We start from the raw sequence: 14973 nt of genomic DNA, 5'->3' as shown, positions 1-14973 counted from the left end.
TAGTGCATTATGCTATGTATACTGATTTATGTTTCATGTTTAAATGTGAGTCTGTCTGCATATACGAGACCTGCTACAGGTGTTGGGCTCTTTCTTTTTCGGACATTGACTGCCAGGACTCAACCGAAAATACAAGGACTTGATCCTACAGGTGCGTAAACTATTGATTGTTCTCGAAGAGGTCCTCCACACCGATGTCTTTGGTAGGGTAATTGATCAACTGCCAGTCCTGGTCATCCCCAGACAGGTACGTGTCTCGCACCACCTGGAGGATGTCGTCACTGTACAGCAGGAATTTCCCTGCTGGCACGGTGAAGTCCCTACAAGTGATAAAAATATATGGAGAAAATCGCATCAATAATACATTAAAAAGCTTTGGGAATGACTGCACAATAAAAGTAGGAGATATGAAATGTTACTATTTCAAGGTATTGATAGAGGGTATTTCACTTACATAGAATGCCATATAGTCCCCTGCAGACTTGTTTCTTCTGTTAAAGTTTGTCTCCTGGTACTTGTACTGGGAGGATATCCCAGGGACGCGTGAGCTCACCCGTTGGTACCTACACAAAGAAAACGAACTAATAAATTTCCATTCCAAATCCATAGCGTGTACTTGTCAAAATTTAGACAGCAACATGTTATGCATAAGAAATCTGACAGATTGAGTTGGAGATGTGTTTGCATGTCAGCTTGATTTGGCTTCTGAGGGTGTCGTGTATGTGGGGATAGGCTTTCTTCAGGATGTCGTAGTAAGTTGTCACTGAAAAGTTGGGAATGCCAAGTCCTAATCCAAGAACCTTGTTGTACCCTTCATAGGTATACCCATTGAGTATAAATGAAAGGGCTACAGAGTGGCCAGCGATGTGTCTCTCTCCCTTCCCTCACAAACGTGGACGCGTCCAAGGCGATACCACCACCACTGCAGCCATCACACTGGACCTCCACTCTCATGCTGCCGCTACGACCAGTCCTTTCCAACTTGCTTGGAACCCTGTTGCCCGCCTTGTCCAGGTCTGCCACGTTTCCATCAGGTTTTTGACTGCTGCACACGTGTCGTTTTAGGTGTTTTTTCTTACTGAGGCCACACCAATTTAATTTGTTGGTTCTCGGATTTTTTCAGAAAAAATATGAAGCGACAGGGCGAAAAAAAATAAAAACAGGTCTAGGCATCCTATTATAGGCTTAAATGATACAAAATGAGCCATGAAGTCAACAAAAAAGGCTGGGTTAAAATTTAAACATTGAATTTTGAACTTTTAATCAAACCACTGCAATGATAGATGGGAAAACTGTAACAACTAGGAAGAAAAGGACTTTCCTCAACTGTTGGGGAGCAAAACATGAGCATTTTTCAGAATCAATTTTTTTTTTTTTTTTGCAAATCAGAAAAAAAACGAAGAGGCGAATCCGAGAACCAACAAATTAAATTGGTGTGGCCTGAACATCATGCCACAGCTTTCACACGTCAACTCTGAAACAGGAGATAGACATGCCACTTTCTGCTTACTAACCTGGCCAACAGAGATTTTCCCACATAAACAGAACAAGAACTACTTCTTGTTCACCTTTAGAAGAGTGACCTTTCCCACCCTTGTCGGCTGCCATGGCACCATCAGACTTGCCAAGCATTGCATTGCAGTGCTGGGTTCTTCACGCCTTTGGCCTGTCTCTTCAGCCTCTTCACACAAGGACACGAGTGTTTTTTCTCTGCTGCTTACTAACCTATCAAGCATTTCTTATCTTACATTGAACACAAATTAGGAAATGCTATTTGCTTCCTTACTTACCCTCGGAAAGGTGACTTGACCTGCTCGTCCAGGGCTGCCAGGTTTTCATCATTTTGACTGCTGTACATGTGTCGTTTTAGGTGTTTTTTCTTACTGAACATCATGCCACAGCTTTCACACGTCAACTCTTGGAACCAGCAGCCACTGCAGCCAGGAGCAGCACATACCCTCTTTTCATTCACCTAAAAAAAAGAACATAGTCAAATATACAAGTACATGGTAGAATAGAATTTCTGTATGAAATCTTGTCTTTTCTTAAAATCAAGTGAATAAGCCGACAAGTTCAGACTGTTGTTTGTAAATAGAAACCTGACTCCTAACATTTTCTTACATTAGACAGCCAGCAGGGTACATGTTGTCCATCTAAGTCTTTTTGGACAATAAAAGCTTCATATTGCAAACTTTTTGTATCTACGTTGCTAACTAATCTACAGTAATAATTATATAGTCTGTAATATGCTTCTATCCATAACTTGGGAAAACGGCCGAGCTCAGCTGTGCTGGAAAGATTACTGGCATTTTTTTCACTATTTAATAAGGCCATGCTGATTTGATTATATGGATGACATCCTCTGGGAACCCCAAAACTGATGCGCGCGTGCGAATAAAAAAAAAAGTTTTGCAAAAAAAAAAAGTTGCTTTCATTATGAAATCTGCGTGGTCATGAAGGTTGAAAAAATGACACAGTGTATGGTTTGGTGAATAATCTACTCTTTAAATTCATTTCTCTTTACATTTTCGTCTTTTTTGTTTTATTTTGGCATTTTGCGACATTGATATCATTTTTGAATATTCTTTTTGCAACTTACGGTATATATTTGCTCATTTTGCAACTGTTTTGTACGATTTACAGTATGGTTGAAAACTTTTTTTTTGGAAACGGACGAAAATTCATGCGCGCGTGGATGTCATCCACATAATCAAATCAACATGGCCTAAAGAGAATAAATTTACAAAATTTTAAGTGTACAAGACTTAGATCGACAACATTTCAAATTAATAAGTGTACAAGTACAGGTATTAAATATAACAACAAATTGGCATTATTTTATATAAGATACAAAAAAAGCCATGCATGGCATACGTGTAACGTATTGCCAAGTTGTGTGCCAGTTTTAAATCGGTAACCGGTAGCTAATACCTGCGCGCCTTAGATGCATCGATTTTTTTCTGAGACCCCAAGTGAGCCTCGCATAACCACGCCACCGGATATCCGCCCAGACTGCATGTACACAAGTGCCGCCAGAAAGTAGTGCATGGCAAGGACGAAATATTTAGTAATACATGTTCATTTTTAAACTATTGGCATGCTACAGTCTATGCTACATTTTTCCAGTTAAAAACTATAATCATGTTAGTTTTACATAAATTTAATCGGTTGGTACGCAGCTCACCAGTTTTGTGGCGGATGAATACCGATAGAATTTCCCGTCCTACCGCCAGCAGCTTCAGTTACAGAGGAAGGGCGGTAGTGTGAGGTGGGTGTTGCATTTTCAGGTCGTTTTGTGTTCCAAATTGTCGTTTTTGTGGTTGTCAACCTATGTAGAATGAATCCCCAAAATGCTATAGTTACTCGTATGAAGACGTGAACAAGTCCTTGTGAAGAAAAGCCGATAAATTTCTGTTGGTTAATTGAGCCACGCTGTGGCGACTACGTAATCCTTTTGTGACAGAGACATAGACAAAGCCCTGTCTCCTTGATGGTCAGGTTTTTGTGTTTGGTCTTCTCCATGTTGAAGTAGGCTTTTCTGGCTGCGGACTCATGGGTTACTCCCCACTTCAGGCTTTTGATGTTTGTGGTGGTTTTTTTTAAAGGTTTTTATATTTGTCGCTCACAAACGCGGCTTGGTGACGCCTTTCCTCCTTGCATTAGTTTACCAATGCGATTGAACTTTGTTGTGGTGAGAGTACCTGACCTCGTGGCATACCATTTGGGGTTCTGGTTCTGTCCTCGTGTCCTTGCTCCCACCTCCCTTCTTTCCTTTTGATCTGTTCTGCACGATTTGACGTAGTCACTGACACTCATGTGTTTGGGGATGGGTTGATTAGCAAGGGGAGCAATTGCATAGTACTGTACTTATCTTTTTTTATACTGTACTCATCTTTTATACCTTTTGTGTTTCCTCTACAGCAGTTCCTGAGATGGAAATAAACACCATGTGTTAGCTGCGAGGACCATACAATCTAGAACACCTAAAGCCCTTACTCTAATTGAAGAAAATTGCTAATTTTCACAGCTTACAAAATATCTAACTACACAAAGTCGTTCGTGAATGCACGATGGTGACAGAGGAAATATTTACTTGATTGGTTTTGGTACATCATCCACCTTACTCGCGTTATTACCGTTAGGGATAGATATATTATTATTACAGCTGTCCAGTCTCTTGGAAACCCAGACTTCGGGGACTGTGCCTCTGGCTCAGTGGGGGCTGGTTCAGCTTAGATGAGTTTGTTGGATCAAGTCGTTATAATCAAATATTTTATCATCAAGCAATGTCCAGAGTTTGTTTTTGGAGGAGCTGACGTAGCGGGCTTTACTAGGAAGAGCATTCCTGAGGGAGATTGCTCTGTTTACAAAGGTTCTATGAGATATGGTAGTCCTACATACTGGAGTAGTCAAAGGTTAACTGTTCCTCAAGAGGTACTTGGATTTAGTGGTGGACAGCTCTTTGCTTACAACACGTGCACATAGAAAGCATGATATCATGAGAACTTTGTTGCCACCATATGAGAATGCTCTTGGCATTCCACACTTTCAAGGTACATCTCATCTTGAAGTATTTTTTTAATGGTCACAAAAAAGACTGTTGATGACTACATCAGGCTTAATGACAGCCATTGTCACCTTTGACAATGGGCTCTGAATGCTTTACCTATAAAAGCCAGATGCACTGCACTGTAGGCATACTGAGTGTGGCCAAATACCCTGTAGTACAACAGCATAGGAACAGAGGCGTTGCAGTCATTCTCCACACACCCCTTTGACACTATCCCTCATATTTCCTGAGCAGCAAACCAGAAGGCAGACGAGCTAAGTTGTGAGCTCCTTTGTAGTCAAGAGTGTCTCCCTGGTCCATCATCACATACTTGCCTACAACATCATCTACAAAGGCAACTTAGGGTATTACTACTTAACCGAGATGTCCTTTAGACAACTGTAACTACTAGTATGTTTAGTGCATTGTATTATGTGTATGTGTATATTTTGTCTCTTGGTCATCAATAAAGCTTTAAAAAATTTAAAAAAAAATCTGCTAAGGCAGTCAGCCATTGTCTCCGCTGCTCTTTGCTGGACTGTGCCAATGCCAAATGTGTACTTTGGCTGTTATCTGTCCGAGTAGCTTTGCCAGTTGTCGCAGCGACACCTGCTGCGACGTTAGCAAGCATGTTCAAGTTTTACATATTCTGATCACCTTGCTTCTGTGAGTGACAAGGTTAGATTGATCACCATTCCAAGGAAGACTTATCTGTACAGGAGCCAGGTGGGATTTCCCCAATCGTCGCCAGTCATTGACTTTGGTACCGCGTTTGTCGATGATGTATCTATCTTGTCGCAAGAGTCAGGGACGTATTTGGTCAGTATTTCCCTCAAGGCCATCTCCTTGCTGATGGTAGGGCGTGGTACGACTTTTGGTGATTCCGAGGGCCTCGTACAATGCTTTCATGCTATCCGATTCGAACTGGCGGCCCTGGTCGGAATGCAAGGAAGTGACACCATGTTCACGGATGTGTACACAGCACGTCGTATACCCAAGAAAGCAGATTGACCCAAGCACATTTAGGGACACAGCAGTACTTACTAATGGGCACTTACTACATTGTAATATTATATATTGTTTGGTAGACTTCAAGTAGTGGACACAGCTAGTAGTTTGGTAGACTTTCAGATGTAGCAATTACATAAAGAAGTTTGGTTATGTGTAAAATATTTGTTTCATGTACGCCACTGTTTTTGAATATATTAAGATGAGATATTCTACCATATGATTTATCGGTTCTTACCACATATTTTGAAGAAGCATCAAGTTGAAGAGGCTGATGACGTCCTCTGCTTCTTGTGATAGGTAGCTCGTTTCGGTCACTGTCAAGAATGGCAGTGTCACAATGGTTGGGACAGTGACACACACATAGGTATGATGTTAAAAACAGGCTACAAGATGCACTCAATGATTAATGGAAATACCAAATGTCTGGTTGTGGAATTATCATTCAATCTTGCCTGTGCATAAGTGTCGGAATAAGTTTCATTGCTGTTATTTACATGAGATATTTTATCATATTATATATTGGTTCTTACCAGATGTTTGGCAGTAGTTCCAAGTTGAAGAGGCTGATGACGTCTTCTGCCTCTCGCGACACGAACTCCGTGTCTTTTTCCGTTAGAATGTCCTGGATCACGTCTGCTGTATAACAATATTAATATGTATGATTCAATTAGGGCATCTACACTCATGAAATTTCCAACACACTAGCATTACGTTACGTTGTGACAGATTGTCATGCAAAGGAAGGGACAATAACAATGTTGAGCATTATGTTGTTTCAAGGTTATCTGATCATGAATTACAATAATTTTATGTATTGTGCATTTATATATTTAGGGGTAACTTAGTCTCTCATCTGTATGTTATTCATGGCTGTATTGAAATAGATTGACAAGTGGCCAATGGTACGCTAGCATTTGTATACCCTAAATGTAGTGTATGGTAGTGAAGAATAGAAGTATTGACAATGTAAAGAAAGCTACTAAGGGCACACCAATTTAATTCGTTCAGACATTCGCTCTCTCAAACAGCTCTGAAGTCTGACAATGAGATGTATCAGTATTTCCAGCCCTTGCTTCACCATCAAACTATTGTGTCCAGTATCATAATAATGTGATAAATTCCTCAAAACAACAGTGCATTATGGCATACCTTTCTCGCGATTTTAAGTTAAACAAGAAGACAGCAGTAGGCCAACACCCATCTGTTCTTGCATTCCCCAGCTTTGTTGTCCATTTGGACATACAGCACTGGGGGCAAATGTCCATCCCCTAAATAGAACATGTGTACAGAGTAAATAAGAAATGAAGAAAGGACATTGACTTAATACCGTTACAGCAATCGTGACTATCATCAATATGTTTGTACAAAGTGCTCAGACAAGAATTTCCATCGGCAGTCTTTCGTATGCCAGTACTTCAAACTTTCATTTGAGATTTCAGCATGTCTCTTTGTGTTGTGAAGTTACCTTATATCTGTGGTTGGGTTGTGTTCTTAAATCCTGGTCATTGTAAAATAAGGGCACACTTTGCAACAAAACCATTTTGTCTTCCTGCTCTACCAATACCCTGAATGTAAACACTCCGGTACTTCATAATGTATAACCAATATAACATTTGGAATATCAATTCCGTCACAAAGTGCTTTTGTTGCTGCAATTGCTTTCGCCTTAGGATCATGTAGCGAAGTCATAGTTGCTGGGCGATTGACATACATTTCATTTATTTATCTACAAATAAATTTAGGCTGAGAATGAGCAGCTGTAGGCATACTGTTGCTTTAATTGTCTTTTAATAGCAACATCAAAACTTCAAACACTTCTGAGTAGAAATCAACTGGAATCTGTGAACGTCTAACAAACAACATTGCAACGGTATTAAATCTGAAACAAGGCTTCTAAAAACAATCCTCCCCTATTAGAAACAAGAATTAAAAGCATGTCAAATATTTATGGTGTCAATTTTGCAACAAAAAAAAAGGTTTTAATTACTTGCAATGACTCTATACAGCTTGTGACCGTATGGATGGGGCAGGCAAGGAAGGACCTCAAAGGGGGGATGTAAAGGGGCAAAGAAATTCACAAGACTTTTGACTAAAACAATTGTTGACCTGAAGGAAAACAAAATTATGATCACATTTCAAAAATGATCATTCCCAGTCCATCTCCTCCATACATGTGTACCTTATGGCAATAGAACTGAACTGTTCTCAATTAGTGTACATTCTTCAATTCAAACTTTTCAAAAACAACGGTGGCAACAATGTGCAAAACATAGCCATCTACTTACATGTCACTACTGATATCTGCTAACTCTACTACGTCTTCAAGATATCCGGAAAGTTATACAAACATGTATCATGCTTACAGCTAAGTTCGCTGCCTCAGTGGGTGCAGACTTATTAGTACTTAACAAAGTCTACCTGTTTGTCTGTAGGTGTGTGGTTGTGTATAGGGAAGAAATTTGCTACAGCTGCTATAAATTCTTCAGTGGTGAATCACACTGCTGTATGAAGGGGTGTACCATGTGCAGAGTCCTGGTACTAGAGTGCCCATTTTCTTAAATTGCATTGGGTAAGCATTTTCCTCAATGCCCAAGCCAAGCTTATCAGAAACATTAGGACCAGTGCTTGAAGGACCTGGTTGAACGTCAACTGACAATGTAAGGAACTATTTTTGCTATGTAAATTGAAGACTAGATGCAATATGAATACTAACCTTGTTTATTATGAAGATCTCCGCCCTTTTCTGTAATGATTGCCTTTGCAGCACCATGTCTGGCATACATCTTCATTATGCATGCCGCGACTTCTTCGGCACTTTTGGTCTTGATGGGGAAGGCCTCAACCCATTTGGTAAAGTAGTCTGTCGCCGAGAAGATGTACCTGTTACCCCTTCCTGTCGTTGGTAATGGACCTATCAGGTCCATGCCCAGTAGGTCCCAAGGGCCTGTAACCTGTGTCAAGAGTGAAAGAGTGAGTCAGACTTCATGGTGTTTACTTCGTTCATTTTCTCTAGCTCAACATTCTGATTTTACACTGACACAATGGGGTCATGTCATGTTCCCAATCACTGCTTTCATGCCATGTGATTGTATCATTTGGTAAAGTAGTCTGTCGCCGAGAAGATGTACCTGTTACCCCTTCCTGTCGTTGGTAATGGACCTATCAGGTCCATGCCCAGTAGGTCCCAAGGGCCTGTACTTTGCCGTAACCTGTGCTGGAGGGTGGGGCAGCTCCTGGCACGGTTTGGCTTGAAGAAGGTGAAGATAATGTGGAATGACTAGATGCAGATGATGTACATGAAGATGGGTTATTTTGTGTAGGGTTGACGCCCCCGACCAGAAGATCGCTCTGCAGATCAACGCCAAGCAGGGCGGTGAACTCTGGACACTCGAGATTCCACTGATCAGGTCTACCCTGAGCTAACGAGCCAGATAAAAAAAACCAACCACCACGGACCGAGAAATATGTAGAGAAACAATATATGTAAGTTACAAAATATGTCATGTGCGGCCACCACGGACGAGTAACCACCTCAACACAACTGTTCAAAACCGTACACCGTAAACGTCGAGCTATATGTATGTTAAAAATATATCATGTGCGTCCACCACGGCCAAGTCACCACCTCAAACCAACTGTTCAAAACCGTACAAGAATGACTTGGACAGGCTGCAGTGATGATGCAGAAGTGGAAGGACCCTTTGTGTCTTCTGTTTTAAAGTTGCAGTCAAGGTGGTGCTTAAGTTGTTCCAGCCTTAACTGAGACCAACAATTTTTGCAACTAAATGTCAACTGGGTGTAGCAAGATACCCAGGTTCTGTGAACAGGTTTCAGATCAATTTGCAATACATGTGATTTACACATAGCACAGTCAATAGAATAGTTTTTGATTTACCTATCTCAAATGATTTTTGTATACATTCAAAACAGAAGATATGAGCACAAGAGGTCTCAACAGGAAGGTACAAGAAAGACTGACGAATGCCACACTTGTAAGCATCAAGGCTACAAATGGGCTCAAACCTACCCTCATCAAATGGGTAGTCATCTAGCTTGTCAAGCACTGTATCAAGCACTTCTGACAGTTTGGCAGTACTAACACTCAGTTCTTGTTCACCCTTATCATTCTTTGGTGTCTGCATCTTTGGTCTGCCTGGGGATTTCTCCTTCACCGGTCTTCCACCTCGGGCAACTTTGGCACAATGGGTACACCCATCACCCCACCAGTGTGGGTACCAAAACACACGCTTTGGTGGGTGAACTGTGGGTGGCCTGTACAATTTTAACTTGCACCGATGGCAGAAGAACGGGGGTGTTTGTAACTCTTGTCATTTTCAACATTGACATCTCTTGAATTTTGCTGATATGATCGATGCAGGCATTTAAGACAACACGTCGCTAACATCTATATTTAAAGGCCAAATGATGCATGATATAAAGATGATCATTTTAAATGCAAACCGATTTTGGGAACATTGTGTTTATTACAGAACATTGTATTGTATAGTTCGAGAAGAACAATATTTCTGATACTGGTTCATATGGAATACATTCCATTTCTTATTGTGTATTGAAATAAGTTCTATTAACATACGTTATGTCGGGTGTGTTGTGGAGTACTTTTGTTCTCCGGACAGCAAGAGAAGGGAGTGCTTCCCATTCCTCTCTTTCTGGTACTGGGATGTTATGGCACCACGACTTGCACCTGTCACATTGCACCATCATCTGTTTCTCCCGGTACTTCTTCACACTGGTTCTCCGTTACAGTGTTGGTAGCCTCAGGACAGTGATCTTTCAGTCTTCTTCCCCTTATATCCTTCCTCTGCTCAGGAGGCGTACCTGTTACTGCCTCCCTTGACAATACTGAACTGCCCATGAGTGGCATCCTGTCATCAGTATTACTATTATTAATTCTACTTTCTGGGAAAGCTGACCCCTTAACTCATCACGCACACCAGTCTGTTGCAGACTAACGCTAAATAACAGACTGACGCTAAATAACAGACTAACGCTAAATAACAGACTGACGCTAAATAACAAAGTTTCTATTCGGATTAATAAGAAACGACTACGCTGAGGGCGGAGGAGGATGATGAAGAGGCGGAGGGAGATGGTGAAGAGGAGGCAGATGGTGAAGATGAGCAGGATGATGATGCGGAGGATGAGGCTGGTTGAAGTTGAAGATAGGAGGAGGGAAGACGCCGGCGCAGCAGCAGGAGGAGGTGGCGGCGGGGCGTTCAGACGGATGTAGTTCTGCATGGGGGCGGGCTGAGGGGAATGTAAAAAAATCATCATCAATTAATGAGTGAATGAAAGGGGCTAATGCACTGGTGCACCCAACCACAAAAATTGACAAAATAATTATTATAGGTGCACCATATAGGGTAACATTTTGTCAACAAAAATTGTGTCATTTCTGAAGAAATGAGTTAATTTATTCATAACTGTAAATAGGCATATGGTAGAGACTATTTACAAATTATATATAACATGTGGTATAGCCGTAAATGAGCAAGTATATATGATATAAATATGATACAACGGAATGCAGTGTAAACAAAACCATACAGTTTATGAACATAGTTAATATAAAGTGCGAGCTGAATAGTCAACAAAGTATGCATACCACTTGTAGTGTTCTTCAGGAAAGTATTCCTGGATTTCCCGTGTGAGGTGGTCTCGATGACTTTCTACAGTTCTCGCTCCAGTCGTAGTGGCTCTCTACTTCCTACCCTTTGCCACAGCACAGATGGAGCAGAACTTGTTTCTCACCCCAAGATACAGCAACGTTTTGGTATTCTTTCCAATGATGACGTCAACCCCACTCTTTGCACTGTACCGGTGTTTGTGTGATCTGGCCGACAAGCCACCATTACGGATATAGATGGGACTGCTTTTTTTATATAACTTGCCCATAGACTCTGGTATCTTCTATACCTGATGTAAGGATTTCGGTTCTATGAAAATAATAGTCCGAATTTTCTTGCCCTTCAATTGAATACCGCACAGTACCAGGAATCAATAGTTTTTCAATGGCATCTAGTTGTTTGGGGGGACAAAGTGCTATCACTTTTTTCTCACAAGTATGTGATATTCACTAGCATACTGCAGACCACGTCCACGTCCGCCACCGGGCGCCTGCAGGCCAGGTCCGCCACCGGGCGCCTGCAGGCCAGGTCCGCCACCGGGCGCCTGCAGGCCAGGTCCGCCACCGGGTGCCTGCAGGCCAGGTCCGCCACCGGGTGCCTGCAGGCCAGGTCCACGCCCACGCCACACTGAACGTTCCCGTTCAGGAACAGCACGGAGAGTAGGAAGTCCGCCATACTCATATTTTGCAACCTCTATTCTGAGCTGTTGAAGGCAAGGACACACACCAGAGGATTAAAAAAAAAATATGCGAGTGAAACTGGCTGCATGGATTGAAAAACAATAGACAGCTCCGAAAAAGAGTGGCCAAAATACTTTTATACATTTTATGATTTTGCATTGATGGTTTGGGTGTCTATATACAATGGGAACATACCTAGCTCGCCCATTATAGAAGCATTAACAGTTTCTGGGCACACAAACAATACAGTAGTTGAGCAATACATGTACTAAATCGGGAATCTCATAACAAAAATTAGGTTGCTCTACTATTACATTTTGATCTCTCAGTACACTTGATTGATATATAACATTAATTTTATCCGTATATTTAAGTCACTCCTCGTGCGCTCTACAAAAAAAAAAATGAATGAACCCTGAATCATGCTCCTGCTGGCCTAGAGTCCCAAGTCTGTCGAGGCGCTCTCGTTGCGGATGTTTGTACTTAAATAACTCCTTCAAACGTTGTCTTTCATCACCCCGTATATGACGCACATGGGTTTCGCCAGTATCATGGCGTGCACTTCCTGAATATTGCACATTTGTAATAAGGTCTTCCTTTGCGATGGTAACACTTGCCTTCACAAAGCAGTCGCTAAATCTGCATTGAGCGTCGGCATGGAAGAGGTTACCTTTCGACTTCCTACGATTGGAAGTCTTCACCCTGTGCTGTTTAGGGGTAAAAGATCACGCCTTGTGCAAGGAGGTTATTTAACCTCCTTGCTGTGTGTGACTCATTTAGCCCGTTGATGACGAGGCCCCTCCAGGATGGGTCTGTAAACTGCCTGTCGACCTGTGTGGCTTTAAGGTTTTCCCAGGCTTTTCTATCGAGTTGAAAGGCGGCCTTCTCGGGGTAGGACATGTCCAATAGCCATCTTCACGGCTACAGTGTGCGTCAGACTCCTGTACGAGACAAAGAAATCCATGCACATTAGATTAAAAATACGTGCCACGATCGAGACAATAAAAGGAAGTACTTTTATCTGGCTTAAGATAGTAGTTTTTCTGAAATCATATGTAACATTCAGCCAGCACAAACCTGCACACAACCAGACGTTTTCACCTGTGTCAACTGCGGCAAAGTATGCCGCTCCAGGATCGGCCTCTACAGCCATAGCAGGCGATGCATGAAGACATCCTGACCCACGGCGCATATTCCATCGTCTCAAGAGACGAAAGGATGCCAACACAACAAATGTAACATTCACTATCCATAGAATCTATGTCCGGGGCAAAGTTTTCATCAAGATTATAAACTCCGGCCCGTCAAATCACCTTTCTGTGCTTTGTCATCTTTTATATAATAAATTTCGTTCCATAAGTCAGCCCGACCGGGATCCGGTTTTGAAACGTGACCTTAGAATTAAGCCCTGTGCAATAACTTTGCGTTAAAAAAGGAAACATTGAAGCATTATTACAGAAAACCTCACTACACGTAAGATGTACAGAAACTCTACCTCTGCGAACAAATCACGGACATTTCCCCTGTTATGTGCCCATGTTGTCTGTATATTTCGGCGGTTTCTCCTGTTGTTGGCCAGCCCGTACTGTACGGCCACCAACCCCCACCGTGAATCTGGTGTATAGTACTTGCAGCCGTCTGCTGCTTCCGCCGACCCTAACACGGTGTGTATACCTGCCGCAAGTCTTCGTTAGCATTGCTATAAAGACAAAAATAGGCCACATCATGTTGTTGAAAAATAATAAAAATATATGTTTCTGATGATTGAATCAAGACCGTCAATGTCTATTCCTTATCAATCCTCAATCGCCATGTGGACCTCTTTCAGGCGCCTTGCCCGCACGAAAAAGGGGCTCTTCTGTTCTTCGGTCATCGCACCCCAGCGACGTCCTAGCAACTTGGACACATCAGAGTTTCTCATTTCTGGTATGAACCTGTTCAAGTAGCGGCGCTCTGGTGTTCGAAAGGTTTTCAATGAAGGCGTTATCGCCTCGGTTTCTATTCCCAACATTGGTATTGTGAGCTCTGGTTTTTCTGCTATATACAAGTGAACCAAGATTAGTCATACATACCTGTCAAGGCTGTTGACACTGAGCTATTCATAGAGACGGACTTCGCAAAGTTCTCCAGGTGAACCTTTAGGGATGTCAGACCTACAAACCCGTCCAGTGTTTTCAGCAGGTCTAAAATGAGTAAATATATATAATCAATAGTTAAATAGTTGCAAAACATTCACACATAGCCAAAAGTCCCACTTTAAAGGAACATTCCACTCCAGAAGTAGATATAATAATGATTCATCAGAGAATAAATTGTTGTATATAGTGCTTGAATCCAGTTTGTCGTGTCAAATTTACAATATAGTGCAAACCTCCAGAATTTTGCTTCTCTACACTGTTCGGTCGGTCCCTAGACGAAGCGGCTTCCTTGGTGACTGCAAGTACACACCAGCGTTCATTTTTTCCCGGTTTGCTTGTTTCCTCTCTTCGCCCAAGTTTCTGTTGCGAGCGTAGCCCCCTTCTTGGAACACTGTTCGGTCGGTCCCTAGACGAAGCGGCTTCCTTGGTGACTGCAAGTACACACCAACGTTCATTTTTCCCGGTTTGCTTGTTTCCTCTCTTCGCCCAAGTTTCTGTTGCGAGCGTAGCCCCCTTCTTGCACCCGTATCGAACACGCTTAGACGATTACAATCGCTAAGCAGGGCCGCTGCTTAGTCGAGTCTGTCGACTAAGCACCGTAGTCTCATGGTCCAGCCTACGCGCTTAGCGACAAAATCACATCATTAAGCTAAGCGGATCTAGAGCGGCAGGAGCCGCGAAGCCTCACGGGATCGGGGTCCGGGTCACCGCAGCGGCCAGGTCACGGCCCGGCATACAGCCGACCGTTCTGTACACAGTACGTCTGGAAACTTCGCTACGCCACGCATATATACATTCTACGTCAACTATTTTACAGGTAAGTGTTGCTCCAGGTTATGATTTCAACTTGGGCTGACATGGGATTCGGAAAAAGCTCAAACAGTAACTAAACTTGGCTGTTAAAAATGATATATAATAAATGGGGGAGGGGGGCAAAAGTCAGGTTT

This window comes from Branchiostoma belcheri, unplaced genomic scaffold, assembly GCF_001625305.1.
Source record: "Branchiostoma belcheri isolate BF01 breed outbred unplaced genomic scaffold, Haploidv18h27 scaffold373, whole genome shotgun sequence".
Taxonomy (NCBI): domain Eukaryota; kingdom Metazoa; phylum Chordata; class Leptocardii; order Amphioxiformes; family Branchiostomatidae; genus Branchiostoma; species Branchiostoma belcheri.
The sequence above is the reverse complement of the archived record's forward strand: the minus strand, read 5'-3'. Positions refer to the sequence as shown.